The sequence below is a fragment of the Macaca mulatta genome, chromosome 3 (assembly GCF_049350105.2).
Source record: "Macaca mulatta isolate MMU2019108-1 chromosome 3, T2T-MMU8v2.0, whole genome shotgun sequence".
NCBI classification, from domain to species: Eukaryota; Metazoa; Chordata; class Mammalia; order Primates; family Cercopithecidae; genus Macaca; species Macaca mulatta.
The window spans coordinates 170,898,496-170,923,349 of NC_133408.1; the positions used below are offsets into that span (position 1 = coordinate 170,898,496).

A 24,854-nucleotide genomic window follows, 5' to 3' on the forward strand; every position below is an offset into this window, starting at 1 on the left:
TTCTTTTCTTCTTTCTTTTGCTTTTTTGAGATGGAGTCTCGCTCTACCGCCCAGGCTGGAGTGCAGTGGTGCAATCTCGGCTCACTGCGACTTCTGTCTCCCAGATTCACGCAATTCTCGTGCCTCAGTCTCCCAAGCAGCCGGGACTACAGGCAGCTGCCACCATGCCTGACTTTTTTTTTTTTTTTTTTGTATTGTAGTAGAGATGGGTTTTCACCATGTTTCCCAAGGTGGTCTCGAACTCCTAAGCTCAGGCAATCTGCCCTCCTCGGCCTGCCAAAGTGCTAGGATTGCAGGTGTGAGCCACTGTGCCTGGCCTGCTGTATGTGTGTGTTTGTGTATATATATACATATATATATATTTTGTCCTTTTTTTTGAGATGGAGTCTCGCCCTGTCACCCAGGCTGGAGAGCAATGGCGCGATCTCGGCTCACTGTAACCTCCACCTCCGGGCTTCAAACAATTCTCCTGCCTCAGCCTCCCGAGTAGCTGGGATTACGGGCACCCACCACCACACCACGCTAATTTTTGTACTTTTAGTAGAGACAGGGTTTCACCAGGTTGGCCGGGCCGGTCTCGAACTCCTAACTTCATGATCCACCTGCCTTGGCCTCCCAAACTGCTGGGATTACAGACGTGAGCCACTGCGCCCAACCTCCTGTGTATGTTTTTAAAGCAACATTTGTCCTGTGTTTTTTGTCTTCCATTCACTTGAGTTTTGGATGGGTTGTTACTACTACCCAAAGTACACACAGGAGCATATGAAGAAAAGGAGGGATATTATGAAAATGTGATGTTGAAATCAGTGTAACAAGCATGGAATTAATTTGACTATATAATAAAAAGTATTAAAATATATATTGGAAGTAAATACGTATTCTAATATGCTAACTTCCATATAATAGTTACAAAATTTAAATGGCTTACAGAATTGTTTAGGGATTTGGACCTCCAGAGATTGGTTAATGTTTTCCCTTGCAAAAATCTTCACTGTGGAGTCAAGGTATGATTCAGCAAGGAAACAGTCTTCCTGATTACTTATGTAAGGAGATCAGTTTTTTTTTTTTCTTACTATATGTCTTGATGAGCAATTATTTATTTAGGAACCGTCTTACAACCTATAGCCAATCAAATGGAATTTACTAAATCCAAAGTCACATTTTAAAAAATTATTATTATTATTATTTAAGATGGAATCTCACTCTGTTGCCCAGGCTGGAGTGCAGTGGCGTGATCTCAGCTCACTGCAACCTCCGCCTCCCGGATTCAAGCTATTCTTCTGCCTCAGCCTCCTGGAGTAGCTGGGACTTTTTTTTCTGGGGAAAAAAAAAGCTAGAAAAAGAAATAATCTAGGTAATTTTATGTCATGTGAATTTCACCTCAATAATTTTGAAAAAGGGCCAGGTAGGTGCGCACCACCATACCTGGCTAATTTTTGTATTTTTGTATTTTAGTAGAGATGAGGTTTCACCATGTTGGCCAGGCTGGTCTCGAATTCCTGACCTCGCGATCCGCCCGCCTCAGCCTCCCAAAGTGCTGGGATTATAGGCGTGAACCACCACGCCCGGCTAAAAATTATTATTTTTGAGACAGGCTGAGATTCAGTGGCACCATCATGGCTCACAGCAGCCTCAACTCCCCAACCCCCACCACCTGCCCACGATGCCCAGCTAATTTTAAAAATTTTTAAATTTTTGTACAGATGTGGTTTCCTTATGTTGTTCAGGGTAGTGACAAACTCCTGGGCTCAAGCAAACCTTCCACCTCAGCCTCCCAAAATGCTGGGATTACAAGCATGAACCACAGCACCAGGCCCTTTTTCAAAATTATTGAGGTGCAATTCACATAACATAAAATTACTTAGGTTGTTTCTTTCTCTTGCTTTTTTTTTTTTTTTTTTTTTTTCCAGAAACAGGGTCTCATTTTGTTGCCCAGGCTGGTCTTGAACTCCTGGGCTCAAACAGTCCTCTCCCCGCCGTCCCCCTCAGCCTCTCAAAGTGCTGGGAATATAGGCATGAGCCACTGTGCCCAGGCAATTGCCTATCTTAAAGTGAACAATTCAGAGACATTTAGTATATTTACAACATTGTACAACCACCACTTGTATCTGGTTCCAAAACGTTTGACTCATACCCAGAGGAAACCCCATGTCCATTAAGCAATTGCTTCCAATTTCCCCCTGCAGCCCCTGGCAACCACCAACCTACTTTCTGACTTTGTGAATTTACCTATTCAGGATATTTCCTATGAATGGACTCATACTATATGTGGCCCTTTGTAAAGTCACATCTTCTTAATAAGCATCATAATTATAAAATCTAATGTTAATGAGTGCATATAACAGATGAGATATTTAATCCTGACAAGCTTATAAATGGGTACCATTATTAGATAGACAAGAAAACTAGATTTTAGCTTAAATCAATACATTAAATTCATATGCTTGGGATCCATACATACAGCCAGCTAATAACCTTCTTTGGCCAGACCCAGTTACTTTAGTGCTTTTTCCAAATGCCACAGCCACATCTCAATTTTCATTTCCCTTATCACAAACAGATGGATAGATACTCCTTCTCAAGTTTAACAACTTCACAGAGCTTGATTCAAATACTGAATGTGTTGTTAGTTGCTTACAGCTGCTATTTTTCTAGCCGTGCACTAAGTCCAGGCAAACTCTTTTGAAGAGCTCATTAAAACTCCTAAAATAAAGTCTTAGAAGCAGGTGCATTCATTAGCTGAAATGCAGACGATTATGTTAATATCGCATTCAGGTGACAAATTTAAAGGCATCAAATCATGAAGGATAAAAGGATTTTCAAAGCTAAAGTTAACTTCTCCCTTTGTAGGGATCTTTGTTCTGGTAAGCATGTGACTGACTACAGCTGTCAACATCGGCACCTCCAAAGTTATCTCGCAAAACAAAGGTGTTTTGCAGTATCATACTTCTTTTACAATTTCCTGGGTCTCTATTGAAGAAAACAAAGGTAAGGAATTACCTACAAACCTGGTGCTATTTTTCAAATAGGAGATATGGCACCCCATTTACAATTTATCGTCAGATTGGTCTCAGGGGAAGAGGAGACGCATTGAAGAAGGTGATTAAAATATGTGTACAGTGGACTAGGCACGGTGGCTCATGGCTGTAATCCCAGCACTTTGGGAGACCGAGGAGGGTGGATCACTTGAGGTCAGGAGTTTGAGACCAGCCTGGCCAACATGGTGAAACCCCATCTCTACTAAAAATACAAAAACTAACCAGGCATGGTGGCAGGTGCCTGTAGTCCCAGCTACTCAGGAGGCTGAGGCAGGAGAATCGCTTGAACCTGGGAGGTGGAGGTTGCAGTGAGCCAAGATCGCACCACTGCACTCCAACCTGGGTGACAGAGCGAGACTCTGTCTGAAAAAAAAAAAAATGTGGACAGTGATTCCCAATTTGGAAAAGATGGGCCAACAACTGTTTTACTTTGCCTTTTTTTCCTCCTCAATATTTTGAGCATGAAATATGCATGTAGCCACATACATATGTAACCACGTACATATTTCATATGTGTTTGGGAGACTATGTTAACAGTAGTTTCGGCCGGTCCCGGTGGCTCACGCCTGTAACCCCAGCACTTTAGGAGTCTGAGGCAGGCGGATCATGAGGTCAGGAGATTGAGACCAGCCTGGCCAACATGGTGAAACCCTGTCTCTACTAAAAATACAAAAATTAGCTGGGCGTGGCAGCGCGTGCCTGTAATTCCAGCTACTCAGGAGGCTGAGGCAGGGGAACCACTTGAACCTAGGAGGTGTAGGTTGCAGTGAGCCGAGATTGCACCACTGCACTCCAGCCTGGTGACAGAGCTAGACTCTGTCTCAAACAGCAACAACAACAACAAAAACCAGTAGTTTCATCAGGATAATTTTAATTTTCTTTTTTTGTGTATATTTTTATATTTACCAAATTTTCTACCATGAATATGTAAATCTTTTAGAAACTTTAAATGTAATTTTTTAATTAAATTTTTTATTTTTAAAATTTGTAATTTTTCAAGTTATTGAAAAATTATCACTTAGCCTCTCCACATTCAGTTGTGTTACCTATAAAGTTGGCTTACTACTGAATTGCATAGCACATGGAAGCTGGATGAGATGTTTCCCCATGTTCCATTCCTCCTCTCAAATCTAGGATGTCTGTGGAAACATGGGTTCCTCCTTATAAGGCAATATAAGAAAACACAGCTAGGTTTTAACCATTTATAAGAACCATTTATAAGAATATAAAAACAAGCTTAAGGATTTTTACATCTTTCTTCAGAATGTCAATCAAGTGGGTATTTGTCAAAGCGAATCCATCTGTCACTCGCAAAGGAAAAAAGGCCGAACAACCTTTTTAGGCCAACTCTACTTTATTTATTTATTTATTTACTTATTTATTTATTATACCAAAAAAGGCTGTGACGGCTTTGTAAGCTAATACTAGAACACATTCATTTATTTTCCCAAAATGGTGTGCTAAAATGACTGCTGACTGCAAAATGTAAATAATGAAGCTGTCATAGAGTGGCACCTACTTATACGGCATGTTTGCATAGAATGTGTGTGTGTTTGCTAAATAGCTTGCAATTAACAAACTGAAAGACTGCTTGTACAGTGTAGTAGTCCTATTTTTGCCTGCTGTCCTCTTCAACTCTTCTCCTTCTAGCTCGCTCTGTACATTATTATTTGCTCTTTTTTCTATACAATTTAGAAGCCCATTAACCCCCATTTTAAAAGAAATGCAACATGTAAATCAGGAAAAAAAAATCCCTACTGGGAATGGGTTGGGTAAGCAAAGACTTCTATATAGACATATACATACACACCCCTCTCCCTGGTCAAGAATGGCCTCGCTGAATCCCTGTTCCAAATGCCGAGACAAGTCTCATTAGCTGGAGCTCATTGTGTGCAACTCCTTTAACTGCTGGACAGCTCCGAGTCTCCTAGGAATACTTTTCCACACGCCCCATCCTCTTCTGTTTAATTCTCAGAGCTGGCACACACACAAAGGCTTCAGAATCAAGACAAAGTGAAGAAAATGACCAGAAGAGACTCCTGTTCTTCCAAAATAGTGCATTACTACCATAAGATTAGAGGGTAAACTTCAGAGCACAGGCTTGATTGATTGATGGATTGATTTTTTTTTTTGAGACAAAGTCTTACTTTGTTGCCCAGGTTGAAGTGCAGTGGCACAATCATGGCTTGCTGCAGCCTTGACCTCTTGGTCTCAAGCAATCCTCCCACTTCAGCCCCCTGAATAACTGAGACTACAAATGCGTGCCACCATGCCCAGTTAATTAACAAAAAAAATTTTTTTTTTTTTTTTTTTGGTAAAGACAGAGTCTCATTATGTTGCCCAGGCTGGTCTCCAACTCCTGGGCTCAAGCAACTCCCACCTCAGCCTCCCAAAGTGCTGGGATGACAGGCATGAACTACTGTACCTGGCCAAGAGCACAGGATTGAAAGATGAACTTGAGAGGTCTCCCTAGTCAAGTTTCCTTTAAATGGATTCTCTCTTCTAGAGCATGCCTGATAGTCATCCAGCCTGACCTTGGATAACCATCCAGCCTGACCTTGAAATTTTCCAATGACACAAACTCTCTTTCATTTCCCACTTTTATATAGAGTACAAATAGCATTAAAACCACAATGCCAAAGAAGAAGAAGAAAAAAAAAAGTATGAATGATTTCTAATCAAATACTGTCAACATTTTAAAAATCACCATTTTGTTTTCTTTTGTTTTGTTTTTAAGACAATGTCTGGCTCTATTGCTCAGGCTGGAGCACAGTGGCACCATCTCAGCTCTGCAACCTCTGCCTCCCAGGCTCAAGCCATCCTCCCACCTTGGCCTCCTGAGTAGCTGGAACGACAGGCACACACCGCCACACCGGACTAATTTTAAAAACCAGCTATTTTAAAATTTCTGTTATTGAGCCAGAATCCAGGATGCAGTGAGAGTGAATCATTGACTGAAAGACGCTTAGAAGATTTTACTGGTCTGTGGTGTTCATCACACCATGAAGGCCAGACCCTGAAAAGGAGAACTGTGTAAAGAATGTATAAGCCTCAACACCACAGTATTGTCCAAGTCTATTCCTAATTCATCCTGCTTTGTTGCTCTGACACCTGTGCCACAAAAGAAAATTTGGGATTATCTTACCTAGGAACCTTGTCTTAAACTATATTCCAACATGTACGAACACTAAATTGAGCAAAGTAGGACATATGTCGTCAGGACCTCCTGAGGCTGTGTCATGGAAAAAAAATTTCTTTTAAAGAAAAGCAAAGTTGAGCAAAGCGTTCCTAAGTTACCTAAATTTTGCATGTGATGGTATTCCTTCGGAATGCTTTGGGAAGTTCAGCAGGATTCTGAAACAACTAAATGTGACAACACAAAGAACAAAAATAGACAAAGGAAAAAATTTAAAAGATAGTGTGTCCTGTGAAAACAGTCAGATATCCTTTCTTTCCACACTGGCTAAATGGGAGATTCTTTTAAAATGAGTTGTAATGACGAAAGTGGGGTTGAATTTTTTAAAAGCAAATTTTGAAAATTAGTTAGCTAATAGAGAAGGTATAAGACTGTGAACTACAAATTTTTCTAACTAAATTGAATGGAGAGATTTTAAAAATGACTATTATTTTCATGAATTATAAAAAAAATTCAAACAACACAAAATATTACAAAGAAGAAGAAACAACCCTATGTCCCATCACCTAAAAATAACCATCACCAATGTTAGGGGAGTATCATTCTAGATGTAGAAATGAGAGATAACTTAGAATTTTAAGAAGCAACTTACTCTTTGGCAACTAAGGCTGATCTTATTGTTGATGGTCTAATTGTGAGAGACTCCAAAACTGACTTTTTTATATGTCTGTTTTATTTGAAAAGTTATGAGAGGAAGGGAATTAATTAGAATTCTCCGTCCATAACCAGTGATAAGAACGTGAGTTCAGGCTGGGCAGCGTGGTTCACACCTGTAATCCCAGCACTTTGACAGGCTGAGGCAGGAGAATCCCTTGAGTCCAGGATTTGCCCAAGGAAACATATCTTATGTTTTAGATATAGCTGAATTGAGGGTTAGATCATTGACACATAAAAGAAAATAAAGGCCGAGCGTGGTGGCTCACGCCTGTAATCCTAGCACTTTGGGAGGCTGAGGTGGGCAGATCACGAGGTCAGGAGATCAAGACCATCCTGGCTAACACGGTGAAACCTCGTCTCTACTAAAAATACAAAAAATTAGCCGGGCATGGTGGCACATGCCTGTAGTCCCAGCTACTCGGGAGGCTGAGGCAGGAGAATGGCGTGAACCTGGGAGGCCGAGCTTGCAGTGAGCCGAGATCGCCCCACTGCACTCCAGCCTGGGTGAGAGAGCAAGACTCTGTCTCCAAAAAAAAAAAAAAAAGAAAAAGAAAAAGAAAGAAAATAAAGATATTTGCTAATTTCTATTGAACTCACATTTAAAAATAAAAGAGAGACAGGGTCTTAATATGTTGTCCAGACTGGAGTACAGTAGCACAATCATTAGCTCACTGTAACCTCCAACTCCCGGGCTCAAGCAATCCTGCTTCCTAAGTAGCTGGGACTACTGATGCATGCCAATCCAGATGATTTTTAAATATTTTAAATATTTTGTAGAGATGGGTTCTCATTATGTTGCCTGGGCTGGTGTCGAACTCTTGGCCTCTTCAACCCAAACTCTATTTCAATATTCACTGAAGAATATTATTCTTACTTAGCCATACCCACTTCTCTTGGAGAAAAAAGGGCATATATTTTCATTATAGGTGAAGGTGGATGCTACTGAGAAGGCCTTTATATATCACATCAAGGCCCATTTTTACTAGTTATACCTCTTTTTCTGAGCACATGAAATATTTTCCTGAGTCTTTTCTTTTTTTTTTTTTTTTTTTTTTGAGATGGATTTTATCTCTGTCACCCAGGTTGGAGTGCAGTGGCCCGATCTCAGCTTACTGCAAGCTCTGCCTCCCGGGTTTACGCCATTCTCCTGCCTCAGCCTCCCGAGTAGCTGGGACTACAGGCGCCCGCCACCACGCCCGGCTAGTTTTTTGTATTTTTTAGTAGAGACGAGGTTTCACCGTGTTATCCAGGATGGTCTCAATCTCCTGACCTCGTGATCCGCCCATCTTGGCCTCCCAAAGTGCTGGGATTACAGGCTTGAGCCACCATGCCCGGCCTATTTTTTTTTTTTTTCAATTGAGACAGAGTCTCCCTCTATCACCCAGACTAGAGAATAGTGATGCTATCTCAGCTCACTGCAACCTCTGTTGCCAGGGTTCAAGTGATTCTCATGCCTCAGCCTCCAAAGTAGCTGGGACTACAGGTGTGTGCCACCATGCCCAGCTAAAATTTTTTTGTATTTTTAGAAGAGATAGGGCTTCGCCTTTTTGGCCAGGCTGCTCTGGAACTCCTGACCTCAAGCGATCCGCCTGCCTCAGCCTTCCAAAGTGTTAGGATTATATGTGTGAGCCACTGCACCCGGCCTTGTAATTATTTAAATGTGTTGCTTTTTTTTTTGAGATGAGGTCCTGCTCTGCTGCCCAGGCTGGAGTGCAGTAGCACCATCTCAGCTCTGCAATCTCTGCCTCCTGGGCTTGAGCCATCCTCCTGCCTCAGTCTTCTGAGTAGCTGGGACTACAGGGTGTGCCACTGCACCTGGCCTAATGTGTTACTTTTAACCCCAGTTATTTATGAAGAAACTCCTACCCTGAGATTCCTTCTCTTACTGAGGTGAAGTCATTTTTATGTATTTAATTATTTCTTTATGAAAAGGAAAGAGTAAAATTCCCCTTCTTCATTCCTAAACAAACTTCACTGCGGAACTCATAATTGGGCAAAAAGTTTAAGTAGAAATTTTCAAACTCAAAGAAACTTTGGTCCTTTATGTTGCAAAAATCGAGAACATTACCTGTGTTAAGTTCAACAGACGTTGATACTGATTATCCAAATGGCAGATTATTTGTTCTTTTTAAAATGTGTATGGTATCTCCCCCTTCTACTTGCATTTGACTAATGCTAATACAAAATTAGATGCCATTTCCTGACTTAGTCACCAACTTACGTTGAGAAAATACGGGTCAAATAGGTGGAAGAAGAAAGCCAATATTTCCTTGGTAACCATTATATCAAAATTGAAGATAATTACTTAATCAAAAGTACAGATTTTCCATGCAATAGCTCTGTTTATCTCAAAGTATTAGCACATTGGACTACCTGACCATTTTTCCTGAAAAACTAAAGTGCAAATAATTTTAGTAAATTAAGTCATATTTTTCCACTGACATGTTCTAATTTAAAGATAGAATTTTACTTTTAATTGATCCTTAACTAAGAGTGGCACTTAACCATTCTCTTACTATTGATGCTTATATGTATCTAGCAATAGATTAAAGCCAGTGCCACTGCTACTTTGTTTTACTGTTACTGTATTTAAAGAGAAGCCACGTTGTATGTAAAGGATTTAAGGCCCTACTTCCAAAACACTACTTCCTCCTTCCCTAAATTCATGAGGTGGCCACCTCTTTTTTCTTTTTTCTTTTCTTTTTGAGGCAGAGTCTTGCTCTGTTGCCCAGGCTGACGTACAGTGGTGCCATCTCGGCTCACTGCAACCTTCGCCTCCTGAATTCAAGCTGTTCTCATGCCTCAGCCTCCTGAGCAGCTGGGATTATAGGCGCCCACCACCACACCTGGCTAATTTTTGTATTTTTAGTAGAAACAGGGTTCCACCATGTTGACCAGGCTGGTCTTGAATTCCTGACCTCAGGTGATCCACCCGCCTCGGCCTCCAAAAGTGCTGGGATTATGGGCATGAGCCACCGCACCCAGCCCCACCTCAGTTTTTTAATGTTTGAAACTTCACACTTCATTAGCATTCACTAAGGCATACTGAGGAAGCACCAACTTGAGTTAGTGAAAATTTTGGATGCTATAATATAAAACTACATGATTATATCTCTTCATGGTACGATATGCAATTCTCAGCAGTCTATAGTGAAGAGTTTCCAGGAAGAAGGCTACTACTTACAGGCACGTTGGTAAACTCATAAGATGAATAAGGTAACTGGGTAATTCATCTAACACATTTTTACAATTAGAATCATCATCTGTCTTGTATACTGTATCTACTTTGGTGCCAAATGCCTGCATTTGTATAGGGATTTACTACGTATAAAGCACATTTCACATAATGCTATTTGATTCAGATACAACACTAATCATTTTGGCTACCACTGTTTGTATGACTACGAGGAGTGCTTTAATGATATGACTCTTCTTTTAGCTTCTGACAAATGAGTGTTGCGAAGTTATCTGAATATGTTCAGTTCATGTTCACTGAGCAGTTACTATATGCTTGGCATCAAGCTAGAAAATTTTTGTCCTCTTGGGTTAACAATTCACTCTAAATTATCATTTATTTTTCCAGGTGACACTTTATCTTATGCTTTATTCAGCACCCGTCTAAATGTACTCACGTATTCAAAAGATACTTAACACTTTTAATAGGTTACAGACACAAATTCAAAATGACTAGAGTCTTTGGGTGAAAGTCATTTGCCATGTGGAACAACACTAATCAACCAATTAGTTAATCAATCAGTGTTTTGCTCTAGCTAATATAGCTTGTTCAGGGTTTCTCCACCTTGACTCTATTGACTTTTCTTTTTTTTTTTTTTAGATGTCTTCTTGCTCTGTCACCAGGCTGGAGAACAGTGGCGTGATCTCAGCTCACTGCATCCTTTGCCTCCCGGGTTCAAGTGATTCACCATGCCCGGCTAATTTTTTGTATTTTAGTAGAGGTGGGGGTTTCACCATGTTGGCCAGGATGGTCTTGATCTCCTGACCTTGTGATCCACCCGCCTCAGCCTCTCAATATGCTAGGATTACTGGCGTGAGCCACTGTGCCCTGCCAAATTTTTTAATTGTTGTTGTTGTTGTATAGATTAGAGGCTTCTATGTTGCCCAGGCTGTCCTCAAATGCATAGCCTCACCTCCTTATGCACCAGGACGACAAGCCTGAGCCACCACGGCTCCCTGGCACTGACATTTTAGACCAGGTCATTCTTTGTTCTGGGGGACTGTCCTGGGCATTATAGGATGTTCAACAGCAGCACTTACCTCTTTCCATTAGATGCCAGTAGTACCTCCACTTCCAGTTTTGATCATCACAAATGTCTCCAGACATTGCCAAATGTCCCCATGGTGGAGGGGAGGGGAGAGATTGTCCCTGGCTAAAATCACTGTGCTAGTGTGGAGATCATGCTTTTTTTTACTAGATTTTAAAGACCTTGAGGGCAGAGACCCAGCCTGATTCATCGCTCTACCACCGCTTCCCCACTAACTAAATTTAGTTTCTGGCACAGAAATGCTTCTTGATGAATGTTCTGAAAAGAATAAAATATCTCCTACAGTCCTCCACTGTCGTAAGCCCTGTACCAGGCACCTTGATAAACCCATAAGATGAACAAGGTAACTGGGGTAATTCATCTAACAAATTTGAATACAAATTTACAATTTGAATAATCATCTGTGTTGTATATCGTGCCCACATTGGTGCCAAATGCCTACACTTGTAGAGAGCTTTACCATGTATGAAGGTATGAAGCACGTTTCACATAATGTTATTTGATTCAGATATAACACTAATCACTTTGGCTACCACTGTTTATAATTTAAACTCTCAAGTCCGAGAGCCGTATTTTTAGGCAGGAGTGGGAGTTTTTCGATTTCAGTGGCATTGCCTTCATTTATTAAAAGGAACTCTTGGGATTGGTTTAATAATAATTGAATTTAAATTTCAGATTCTTTTTTGTCATGTTAGAAGTAGAACATCTAAAAGGCCCTTCGTGATCTAAGTAATTCTGGTTTACTTAGATTCCTGGAAATTGCCAGAGGATTTTAAGGGAGGAGGGGAAAAAAGAGTGAGGAAATTTTCCCTGTGGGCAATTGGGGAAAACAAAAATATTTTTGTGCTGCAGTGACTTCTCAGGAAAGGAGGGTTGGCCAGCAGCGGCTGCATCTGCGCAAGGGGAATTTCCACATTTGGGAAAACATGGTCATAATTAATGACTTAGGAAAGCCAAGAAAATGGACCATGTTGGAAAAATATGATCTTCAGTGGCCAAGTCATTGTCAACTGATTGGGCCAGAAAATTGGATTATTTTAGAAAGAGATTTTTATTTGTGAATATTTGTCTGTAGGTCCTTCCTTCCGTGAATCTAGTAAGTGCCCCACTCCTGCCTGGGGAGTCGGTTTCTCATAGCCTTTCCCACTCTCTCTGTCTCTCCCTGTCCTAAGGGAGCACTTGCTTTAGACTTCTAGCCTGAACACTGGCCTGCAGTCTTTTGCTTTGAACATGATGCTTGGGTCCAGCCAGCAGAGCTATTAGCATCCATTAAAATAGGGATTATCTGGGATTCCGGGTCAAGGGCTGAAGGATGAGTTGCTAGATCCTAACACAGCCCTCATTTATTGATGGCTCCATGTCCTGTGTCCTGTGCGAAGGACACCGAAAAACTATCTTGATTTAGACATGAGAAAACTGAGGCTCGGGGAATTTAAGTCACTTACCTAGGACCAATACAGCTTTAACTACCAAGCTATACTTCTTGCATCTCCTCATCCTGTATATAAAGTCTGCATATAAATTGGAATGTTCTCACTCTGTATACAATCTCTTCCCCGGACCACCTTGTTTAAACTAGTTCTGGCCTGAGCTGATGTTCATCAGAGTACTTCCTGGTTACCTATTCTCAGTAGGATAAATCTGGGTTAGCAGGCTCAGCACCATTGAATCTTGGTCTACCTGGGGAATGATTATGTAGTCAGAACATTCTTGCCCAGCTTTGGGGTTTTCTTTTATTTCAGTGATCAATTTTATAAAATACGTATGATCATCTTTTGCTTCTTCTTTTCATAATTTTCTCAAGATCAGGAATAGCTTGCCAAATTTCAACAGGTATTCCCAAGTTGAAGGTCAAGATTTTTTAGAAAGGGAAATATCTTTAAGAAAAAAAAAGTCCTTATATTTGACATTTAGATATAGTATCCAATAGAACATCAACAAAATGCAACACATTGTTTTATGACTTGAAAAAGTTGCAAGTTAGGCCAGGTGCAGTGGCTCACGCCTGTAATCCCAGCACTTTGGGAGGCCGAGGCGGGCAGATCACGAGGTCAGGAGTTCGAGACCAGCCTGGCCAACATGGTGAAACCCTGTCTCTATTAAAAACACAAAAATTAGCCAGGCGTGGTGGTGGGCACCTGTAATTCTAGCTACTTGGGAGGCTGAGGCAGGAGAATTGCTTGAATCTGGGAGGAGAAGGTTACAGTGAGCCAAGATTGTGCCACTGCACTCCAACCTGGGTGACAGAGCAAGACTCGGTCTCAAAACAAAAAAAAAAGGAAAGAAAAAGAAAAAGCTGCAAGTTAAATAATGTCCCTCTGCAACAACAATTCCATGCTCTAAAGCTTTATGATGAGGCTTCTAAAGTTAGCCCTGCCCTGCAACTGCAATGAATCGGAGAAAACAAACCTAACTGGGATTTAACAGTCTAATTGCCCTGGATTGAACCTCAATAGTATTCTAATTAATTTAAAAATCACAACATTGGGAAATAATTTAACACGTTTCTTTTCTGTTAAAATTAAAACATATTAATTAAATCTTATTAATATTTGTTTTCCGAGCACTTCTTGGGCATAGTCAGACATTATTACCTTTATTTAGTGATACGAAAACTGAAGGGATGTATTAGTTTTCTGCTGTTGTGTAACAAATTACCTCACATTTAGGGAGTTGGAACAACATTTCACTTATTCCGTAGGTTTTGCAGTTCTCTAGGTCAGAAGTCCACGTGGACTTGGCTAGTTTCTCTGCTTAGGGTCCCAGTAAGGCAGAAATCAAGGTGTCCATCAGGCTAGACTCTTACCTGGGGGCTCGGGAGAAGACTCCGCATCCAAGCCCATTCAGATCGCTGGAGGAACCGAGTTCCTTGTGGCTTTTTTATCTTTCCCGCTGTCAACCAGGAGCCATTGGCTACTCCTGGAGGCCTCACACATTCTCCTTCTCATGCGCTTTCTCCCATCTTCACCTTCAAAGCCAGCAATCACTCGAATCTTTCTCACCTCTGGAATCTCTTTGACTTTTCTCTTCTGCTTCCAGCTGAGAAAAACTTTTTTTTTCCCCCCCTGAAACAGAGTCTTGCTGTGTCACCCAGGCTGGAGTGCAGCGGCGCAATCTTGGCTCACTGCAACCTCCGCCTCCTGAGTTCAAGCAATTCTTCTGCCTCAGCCTCTTGAGTAGCTGGGACTACAGGTGGGCACCACTATGCCCAGCTAATGTTTGTATTTTTAGTCGAGACAGGGTTTCACCATGTTGGCCAGGCTGATCTCGAACTCCTGACCTCAGGTGATCCACCCACCTCGGACTCCCAAAGTGTTGGGATTACAGGCGTGAGCCACCGTGCCTGGCCTGTGTGTGTTATTTATGGGCAGGACTGGAGGATGTTGCCCAACAGGCATTTTGGAGCATGCGGATCAGCATCACTAGCATGCTGAGCCCTTGCTACGGATTCAAACTTCCCAAGTTTTTGCTGCATGGTTTCAATGTACCATCACCTTCCAGATGTACTAAAGTCTAGAACACAGGCTGAGTCCATGGGCCCAGCTAACCACTGATCCAGAAGCCTGGGCCTGCAGAGGGTCACCTTGGGATTGGAAAGGTCTGGAAAAGGCTGAGAGGATCATAGAAAGGAAGAGGATCTATTAATTTTTCTGATTTTGTCATTTTACCTGGAGAACAGCCTGATGAAAAATCTAAAATTCCAGTCAAGGGAGTAGAGATGGTTTTAGCCTTTGGAAAGAACATATATAAAAATATGAAAAAGCTAAGAAAAAGGCAAAATGTTCCAGAGGCTAAATATTTCTCACATCTTCCCAGAATATTTAGGTTTCCCCCTTCTTAAAATCCTGGCCAAAAATGGAAGGAGGGAGGACAGTCCCCAGATGTTTCTTTTCAGTTGTCCCAGACCTTCGGAAAAGAGTGAGAAAATGTTACCACATTACTAGGCAAAGAGAAATAAGTCATTTGATACCTGCGCTGAAAGAGTGATACAATTGGGGTATAAGTGGTGTGTTTACCTTCGGAAAGGAGGACACAGGAGGAAAGAGGTAGGGTAAAAGATGTTAATGTTGCTTATTCATTATGATGTCTTAAAGCACAACACATTGTATGTTCTTTAACTAGCAAAGAAATTTTGCTCTATAAAGAATTAAAGGCATGGAGGCTCACGCCTGTAATCCCAACATTTTGGGAGGCCGAGGCTAGCAGATCGTTTGAGCCCAGGAGTTTGAGACCAGCCTGGGCAACACAGCAAAACCCTGTCTCTACAAAAAAATATAAACAATAGCTGGGTGTGGCGATGCATGCCTGTGGTCACAGCTACTTGGGAGACTGAGGCAGGAGGATTGCCTGAGCCTGGGAGGTTCGTCAAGGCTGCAGTGAGCTGAGAGGGCACCACTGCGCTCCAGCCTCGGTGACAGAGCGAGACCCTGTCTTGAAAAATATTAATAATAATAACTCAAAGATGCTGGTAATATGTTACAGATATTATTTTTATTCTTAATATTTCTACTTAAAAATTTTTCCCTTCATTTATTCAATCATTCAGAAATCTTTGATGAGAACCTACCATGTGCCTTCATCTGGGTGCTAGGAATACAACAGCGAACACAACGGATGAGGTCCCAGCTCTCATGGAGCTTATATTCTAGTGTAGGGGAGTTGGAAAATGAGGAAACACTTACATTTCATTACATGATATATAAAGAGGTAAATATGATGTGTTAGACTATGAAAGGTTAGACAGTGATAGCAATGCAGAGCAATACAATAGAGTGAAGTGGTAGATGACAAGGTGGCTATTTTAGACTGGGTGGCAGGGGAAGACCTGTCTGAAGTGGTGACATTTGAAGAGTGATCTCAATGACAGGGAGGACCTGGTCATGAAAAGATCAGAATGAAGAGCACTCTACATGGAGAGAACAGCTGGTTCCAACATCCTCAAGATGGCAAGAAATTTGAGTTTGAGAAAGAGAGAGAGGGCCTAGGTGGCTGGAACTCAGTGGCAAACGCAAAAGTGGTATGAGATGAAGTTGGACAAGTGCACAGGACCTAGATCATTTAGGCATGGCTGGCCATGGTAAGGAATTTGGATTTTAAGTGAGATGGGAAGCTCTCAGAAGGTTTTAAGCAAGGAAGTGATTTTCTGTTTGGTCAATGAATTGTAGAGAGCAAGGGTGGAAGTCCAGAGATGATTAGGAAGCAATTGCAGGAATTCAGGCCAACAATGGCGACTTGGTCTAGGATACTAGCAGTAAAGATGAGGAGCGTTGGGTGTACAGGGTGCGTGTGGAAGGCAGAGTCAATGGGACTTTCTGATGGTTTGTATGTAAGATATAAGAAAAAGGAACCAAAGATATGTCCTCTGTTATCAGCTCAGGCACTGGGTGGATGGTGATGCCATTTAGTGAGACAGGTGGGCTGGAAACAAGAAGTGTGGAAGACCCTGATAACTCCCTCCCGAATAGCTGTTCCTTTCTTCCTCCTTGCTAACACAACCCTGACTTTGTTTAGGATGACAGTATGTCCAGCTTTAAGTGATGAATTATGATTGCTGTCATTCAGTCATAATAATCTCTTGCCCTTTTGTTAGATACTCAATTCCCTCATCTCCTTTGCAGTTAGGGGTGACTCATTTCTGGCTAATAAGCCCTAAGTGAAAGCCTCTGGGGATAGATGTGGCTGTCTGGAATACCATCGCAATAGCTGGAACTATGGCAGCCATCATCTCACTGTAAGACAAAAGACATGAAGATTAAAGACCAATACATTAAATATGATAAAGTAGGAAAAAAATTTACCTGATTCCTGGGTAGTATAGATGAGCAGCTGGGTCAACACCAGAAATCATCTATTGCCAAACATCTTGTTTATGAAAAGAAGTAAAACTATTTGTTTAAATCTTGTTATTTGATAAAAGAAGGTTAAGGGAAAGAATCAGGATAGGCCGGGCGCGGTGGCTCAAGCCTGTAATCCTAGCACTTTGGGAGGCCGAGACGGGCGGATCACGAGGTCAGGAGATTGAGACCATCCTGGCTAACACGGTGAAACCCCATCTCTACTAAAAATACAAAAAATTAGCTGGGCATGGTGGCGGGTGCCTGTAGTCCCAGCTACTCGGGAGGCTGAGGCAGGAGAATGGCGTAAACCCGGGAGGCGGAGCTTGCAGTGAGCTGAGTGAGATCCGGCCACTGCACTCCAGCCTGGGCGACAGAGCGAGACTCCGTCTCAAAAAAAAAAAAAAAGAAAAAAAAAAGAATCAGGAGTACTCTTCTAACCATGTTGTGTTTGAGATGCCTATTAGATATTCATGTGGAAGTGACTGCCTAATTCCTTCCTTTCTCCAGTGGAATAAAATTTTCTAGATCTTTTAAATCTTAGCATAAGACTATAGTACTAGAAAACACGAAGCATTGGCTGGGCATGGTGGCTCACGCCTATAATCCCAGCACTTTGGGAGGCCGAGGAGGGTGGATTGCCTGAGCTCAGGAGTTTGAGACCAGCCTGGGCAACACGGTGAAACCCCATCTGTACTAAAAAATACAAAAAATTAGCCAGGCGTGGCAGCGTGCACCTGTAGTCCCAGCTACTCGGGAGGCTGAGGCAGGAGAATGGCTTGAACCTGGGAGGCAGAAGTTGCCAGGAGCTGAGATTGTGCCATTGCACTCCAGCCTGGGCGACAGAGTGAGACTCTGTCTCCAAAAAAAAAATACAAAAAATTAGCTGGGCATAGTGGTGCACACCTGCAGTCCTAGCTACTTGGGAGGCTGAGGTGGGAGGATGACCTAAGCTTAAGAGGTCAAGGCTGCTGTGAGCTGTGTTTGTGCCACTGCACTCCAGCCTGGGAGATAGAGTGAGACCTTGTCTCAGAAAAAGAAAGAGAGAAAGAGAGAGAGAAAGAGGAAGGGGGGGGGAAGGAGAGGAGGGGGAGGGGAGGGAGGAGGGGAGAAGAGGGGAGGGGGAAAGGAGGAGGAGGGAAAGTGGGGAGGGGAGCGTTAAGCATAAAAGTGAATGAAGTTGAGGTGACCAGGAGGGAGACCAAATTAGAAGCTGACCATCAACATATAAGTCTGACTTCCCTATTATTGATAGGTTAGCAGGGTTGAAGTTGTTAAAATAGGAAATACAGTATACTGGGGTGGTGGGGAAAGCTCAGTCTGAGGAACAGGCAGGTTCCCATGTTACCAAGTACCTTCCATCACCATGGTGGGGCAACACTGTCCTAGACCAGAGTACACATTTCTATGAAGTGATCTCCACGAAGATATCTTCTATGAAGATACTGTCTTACCTGTGCGACACAGTGTTCGTGTACTGCTGTATTTCCTCTCCTGATATATAACACATAATCTAGTGAAATTTCCCCACTAACTTACCCGGGGAACTATAAGTAGGCCAAATGGAGCTTTTAGCACACTTTCTGGTTGCTGATAAAAATCAGCATCTATAAACCCAATTGCTCCTATTTCCATTAGAGCTGCTTTCCAGAACTAGGTCTCCAGTTATGTACATTAAAAGTTTGCCAACCCACTTATTTTCTTCCTAAATACTTTATTATATGCAGGGTGGCTTGGGCTTCATTTACTGCAAGCAAATATATATATACATATATATACATATATATATATAATATATAATATATATTTATATATAAATATATAGATGCCAGTGGGCCATCAGGAACATCTATTGATTGTCTATGTGTACAAGTAACTGAGTCTGCAAAATTGCCTTCACAGGCCAAGTCTCTTGTATTCTGCCTTTACTGAGAGTCTGTACTGTCCTAAGGTTAATTGGCTCATCATATTCTGCTTTTGTGCTCCCTAGTTTCCCATGATGCTTGGGGTTTTTGCCCCTACGCTTTTCACTTTGTCTTCCTGTAATTTATTACAACCAACGCTTGTTTTTTTTTTTTTAACAGTTTTGAATCTGCATTAATTTTTTAGTCCCCAGAGGAACACTATGTTCCCAAACATTATGTTCTGCACTCTCATGCTCATATCACTTTGTGTAGTGCCAGACACCTCCTGGGATCTCAAGAAATGTTGTTTCTTTTTAAAAGATGGGCGATTACTCTAGGAGGCTCATAAAAGATCCTTCTCAGTTGAGTTACTTTCACTGTTTATGTATCCCCAGTGGCTTAGGTCAAAATATTGGTTAATAGAAAGACTCCAAGTCTTTGGAGAACCTTTGCTAGTGTCTCCTCATCTCTGTAAAAAGCAAAGATGATTATTGACTGGTCTTACAGGAGTGTTGGAGAGAAATGATGAAAAGCATTAGAAATGAGAAGGCCTCTGTTGAAAATATGAAATGCCAGAGAGAAGACAGTATCGTTATTCCCAAGCAGGCCTCAGTGCCAGTGGAGGTCTCTCCACCAATTGAAGCTGTTCGTCACTACACAGAATGGCTGTCCCGCAGGATCCTTTCTGCTGCTGGCTCCTACTGCAGAGAATAGAAACTTCTTTCCCAATACTGTATCCAAAATGTTTCCTCTTCTCTCAATTTCTCAGCTCTATCCAGGACACTTCAGTGCTTTCCTCCAAGGCAAACTTGAACCTTCCTCTAAATTCCTTCCTTGAAGGCTGTTTTGAGGCAGAGGGATAGGACCATGGACAGAGGCTTAGCCTACCAATCACTCACACAGCAGGAAAGCCAATTCTCTTCCTACCAGGAATCCCTGGGAGAGGGTGTTTCTATGAATAGACTCTTCTTTACCTATAGGTCACTTTTCCCTTCTCTAACTTCTTTTGGAGTGGCGCTGTGTCTTCTAGAAACACTGGGTCCTTGCAGCAACTCTCTGCTCCTTAGACACATAAGAAATATTCATTCTTGCAAATGCAGTTCTTAAACTATTTCAAAACATCTTCATTATAAAATATTTCAGGCAAACAGAAAATTATGAAAAATAGTTTAACAAACATCTATGTGTAAAACACCTACCTTAACAGATCTTAATTTTGACTTACTTGCTTTAGGGTTTGTTTGTAAAAGGCTTACAATACATTTGAGGCCCCTTACCTACCACCGATCACATTCATTTCTCTACTCTTCTCCTTCCCTCTTTTCACAAAAGTAACTATTATGTGGAAGTTGCAGATAATTGTGTGCGTGATTCCCATGCATACTTTTATACTTTTATATTATACATATATATTCATAAACAATACAGAGTATTGTTTTGCATTTGTAAAGTATAAAGGGAAACTATATTATGCTGTATATGATATTCTGCCATGTTTTTTATTCATTATTATTTTTTAGATGTATTTATATTGCAGCCCAAAGAACTAAGCCATTATTTGTAATTTCTGTACATTATTCTCTCGCTTGAATATAGGTTACTTATCCTTCCTCTTGCCTTAAGGATGTGAAGGTTGTTTTTAGTTTGTTGTCAGTGGTGTTTGCTATAACAAGCAATGCTACAATTAACATTTAAATACTGGTCTTCTGGTGCACACCATGTGAGTTTTTCTAGGCCAGAGTCTGTCAACCTTGTATTATTGACATTTTGGACTAGATAATTCTTTGCTGTAGGAAGGATGTTGAGCAGCATTCCTCATCTCTAACAGCCAAAAATATCTTCAAATATTACCAAATATTCCCTCGGGGGGCAAAATCACCCTTGGTTGAAAACCATGAATCTAGACAATTTACCTAAGGAAGGAACTACAAGTCTTAGGATTTGTATTAATATCTGGTACCATTTTGCTTTCCAAAAGTTCTGTTTCTCCACATTTTGCTAATTTTTGGCATTTTCAGAATTTAAAAAATTTTGCCAATTTATGGGTATGAAATAGTTGTTTATTGCTTCGTATGAGTTCTTTGTGATTTTTGAATACTAATACTTGGATGGTTTTATGCCTAGCAAAGTATCTCCTCTCAGTCTGAGCTTTCTTTTTGTTGATAATCTCTTTTTTAAAGTAGTAAAATGTATCCATATTTTCCTTCATGTTTTATACCTTTATGCTCTATTTAATAAGTTCTTCCCTACCCCAAGGGTGTAAACATAATCTCTTGTATTTTTTTCTGGAAATATAAAGTTTTACTGTTCGTGTTTAGGTCTTTAAACCAACTTAAACTTATTGTGACGTGAAATAGGAAATATGTATATAATTATTCCAACACATATTTATTAAATAGTTCATCTTTTCATGACTGAATTGCTATGCGACTTCTGGTTTTAAATTTTCATACTTTGTAGGGCAAACCCCTTGATTTATTCATTTTCAAAATTGCCTTGGCTATTATGGTTGGTTATCTGACCAACAAATATTATTTCTTTCTCCTTTTTTTTTTTTTTTTTTTTTTTTTTTTTTTTTGAGACGGAGTTTCGCTCTTGTTGCCTAGGCTGGAGTGCAGTGGCATGATCTTGGCTCACTGCAACCTCCACCTCCTGGGTTCAAGCGATTCTCCTGCCCCAGCCTCCCAAGTAGCTGGGATTGCAGGTGTCCACCACCACACCCAGCCAATGTTTGTATTTTTCGTTGAGATGGGGTGTCACCATGTTGGTCAGGCTGGTCTTGAACTCCTGACCTCAGGTGGTCCACCTGCCTCAGCCTCCCAAAGTGCTAGGATTACAGGCATGAGCCACTGAGCCCAGCCCTCTTTCTCCTTTCTAACCTCAATTATTTTCAAGTATTCATGGGCCCTCTGCCGCGGTGCATAGTCTAAGCCTGTCATAGTAATCCCATTCCATTAGGATTGGTTTGGGCATGGGCTTGTGTTGCATGTCTTGGCAATGAGACCCAAGTGGAATTGTGCTAGAGTGGGGTTGGGATGGGGTGGGTAAGTTTTCCTCACACTGAAAAAGGTACATGAGAAAAAGACTTGCCCTTCCTATGTTTGTACAAAGTTGGAGAAAAATATGATGGCTGGTACTGTGGCAGCCATCTTGTCACTCTGAGGGGACAAGCTGGAAACCAGCAAACAGAGATTAGCTAAACAGAAAGATGAAAAGGTCCCAGGTCCCCATGATGCTGCTGTGCTGTTGAAGTAACCAATATTGGGGTCACCTATCACTGGACAGCCTGTAATCTGAAATAATAAACCTCTTATTGCTTAAGCCACTTTAAGTTGTATATTGTTACTTTCTACCAAAGGCATGTAATTTTTGACTCTTTAGTTTTCTACCTGGACTTTGTAATCACTATGCCATGTTCCATAATCAGGTTGGGATTTTTTTAATTGGGTTTGCATTGAAATTAAATATTAAATATTTAAAAATTAAATATTAACTTTGGGAGAACTGACATCTTTATGATAATGAATATTCTAACTCATGAATAAGGCATATGTTTACATTTATTCAAATCTTCTCCAATGTTTTCCATAAGAATATTTTATATACAAATATACATGTTACATTTATTCCTAGACACTATATTGCTATTAAGTGTGGTATCTTTTGTTTGCTAGTAAATGTTGTATGTGATAAATACTGAGATGTCGGGTTACAGTGGAATTTTGTATGTTGATCTTATACCAATCAACATACAAGACAGAGTTTTGCTTTGTTGTCCCGGCTGGAGTGCAGTGACATGATCTCAACTCACTGCAACCTCCGCCTCCTGGGTTCAAGCGATTCTCCTGCCTCAGCCCCCCTCAAGTAGCTGGGATTACAGGAATGCACCACCACACCTAGCTAAATTTTGGGGTTTTTTAGTAGAGATGGAGTTTCATCATGTTAGTCAGACTGGTCACGAACTCCTAACCATAAGTGATCCACACACCTCAGCCTCCCAAAGTGCTGGGATTACAGGCGTGAGCCACCATGCCCAAACAATTGTTGTTTTTTTAGACAGGATCTCAGGCTATTGCCCAGGCTGGAATGCAGTGGCACCAAAATAACTCACTGCAGCCTCAAATTTCTGGCTCAAGGGATCCTTCTGTCTCAGCCTCCTGAATAGCTGGGACTACAGACAAACATCACCACACCCTGCTAATTTTTAGATTATCTGGGAGTCTTGCCATCTTGCCCAGGCTGGTCTTTAACTCCTGGGCTCAAGCAATCCTCCCACCTCAGCCTTCCAAAGTTCTAGGATTACAAATGTGAGCCACTGAGCCCAGCCTGAGTTGTCTTTTTAATTCTGATTTTATTTTCAGACAGTCTGTTTGATATTCTTCATAAACGATTACATTATCCAAAGAAGGAGAGTTAGTCTTTTCTTTTTCTCTGCTGTGGTGATGGAGATACCATGGACTCAGTCATGGAGGCCTGTAGTTGCTTGATCCAATTTCCTGTCTTGTGTCATTTCTTCCTGCCCTATCATTCCTTCATGTAAAGCCTATTACCACATGTGGTCAGCTTATTTAACCTCTCTAACAAGCCAGTTTGTTTGGCTGGGATAGGGGCTCTCAGTCTAGCCCATAGGTTCAAGCAGTGAACCTAGCTTACAACCCACTCCCCTCACTCCATGCAGGTCACTTTTAGTCCCCTCTAAGGGGTCTAGAAGCCCCATTCTAGCATCCTCTGCCTCCTTTCAGACCTGGAACTCAACCGGCCCATGTTTTTAACCCCATTTATTGCTTTGCATTTCTGGTCCAAAGAAAAGTTTATATTTGGGCCAGGCGCAGTGGCTCACACCTGTAATCCCAGCACTTTGGGATGCTGAGGCAGGCACATCACCTGAGGTCAGGTGTTCAAGCCTAGCCCGGCCAACATGGCAAAACTCCAACTCTACTAAAAATACAATAAATTGGCCCGGCGTGGTGGCGTACTTCTGTTATCCCAGCTACTCGGGAGGCTGAGGCAGGAGAATCGCTTGAAACTGGGAGGCGGAGGTTGCAGTGAGCCGAGATCATGCCACTGCACTCAGCCTGGGCAACAGAGTGAGTCTCTGTCTCAAAAGAAAAAAAAAAAAAGTTTTATTTGGAGAAAACTGTGTCTTTTAATTTTTCTCTTTTATATTTTAGTAATCATTGCTTTGTGCTTAGAGCTGAGCGAGTGCCTCAAAGGTTCAACAATGCTACCTTGACCAGAAATCATAATTCCAATGTCTATTTTGTAAAGGATTACAGAACTAGCTTCTACTACTGCCGATACTTCATGTAGTAATTATCACCAAACACAATGCTACAGAATTTCTACAGTATCTTTCAGGTCCTTATGCTTGGTAAACACTATATTTGTGTCTGTGTTTGTCACCTGGGGAATGGGGAATGGAGGTAAATACTATTTTCTGCACCCGAAATAATGGAGGCCTCTTACTAGCCAGATAGCCACAGGACTGTGAGTTCCTCCAATGATAAGGCTGTGCCTTTTTCATCCTGTGGCTCTTCACAGAAAATAACTCAAACAAAGATTTTCAGCTGAGCAAACCAAACTCTGGGCCCGTACCTGGCTTTATTCAACAAGAGGTCCCATGAACTGAGGAGACCCCCTATTGAGTGCCCTCAGGATCTATGCAGTACCATGACTTGAGAAAATGAGAGGATAAAAAGACAGGAATAAGAGCCACAATAGTTGATTTTAAGCAAAATAAGTGGGAAGGAATTGTCAATGGCATTTCATCTAGAAAGTGAATTTTGATTGAGATTTAGATATTTTTTATATGAATCCCTTTATATAAACTAGCTTAGTATATAAATATAATCAAAATAGCATTCATTAAAATTGTAAAACTTATTTATTAAAATATGTAAAACAGCCAGCTGCAACAGTAGCGACTAAGACATGTAAAAATA

The 24,854-nt window shown here is 41.3% G+C and overlaps 1 protein-coding gene across 5 annotated transcripts in view; it reads left to right on the forward strand.

The window, feature by feature from the left end:
• MKLN1 (muskelin 1) overlaps positions 1 to 24,854 on the forward strand; it is a 389,751-nt gene that overhangs the window by 79,731 nt on the left and 285,166 nt on the right. Inside the window, exon 3 of one of the 5 annotated variants that reach the window (XM_077994953.1) lies at positions 2,851 to 2,988. The exons of the other annotated variants lie outside the window; for them this stretch is intronic. The gene's annotated coding sequence lies outside the window, so the exon portion shown is untranslated. The remainder of the gene's footprint in view (positions 1 to 2,850; positions 2,989 to 24,854) is intronic. 5 annotated transcript variants of the gene reach the window in all.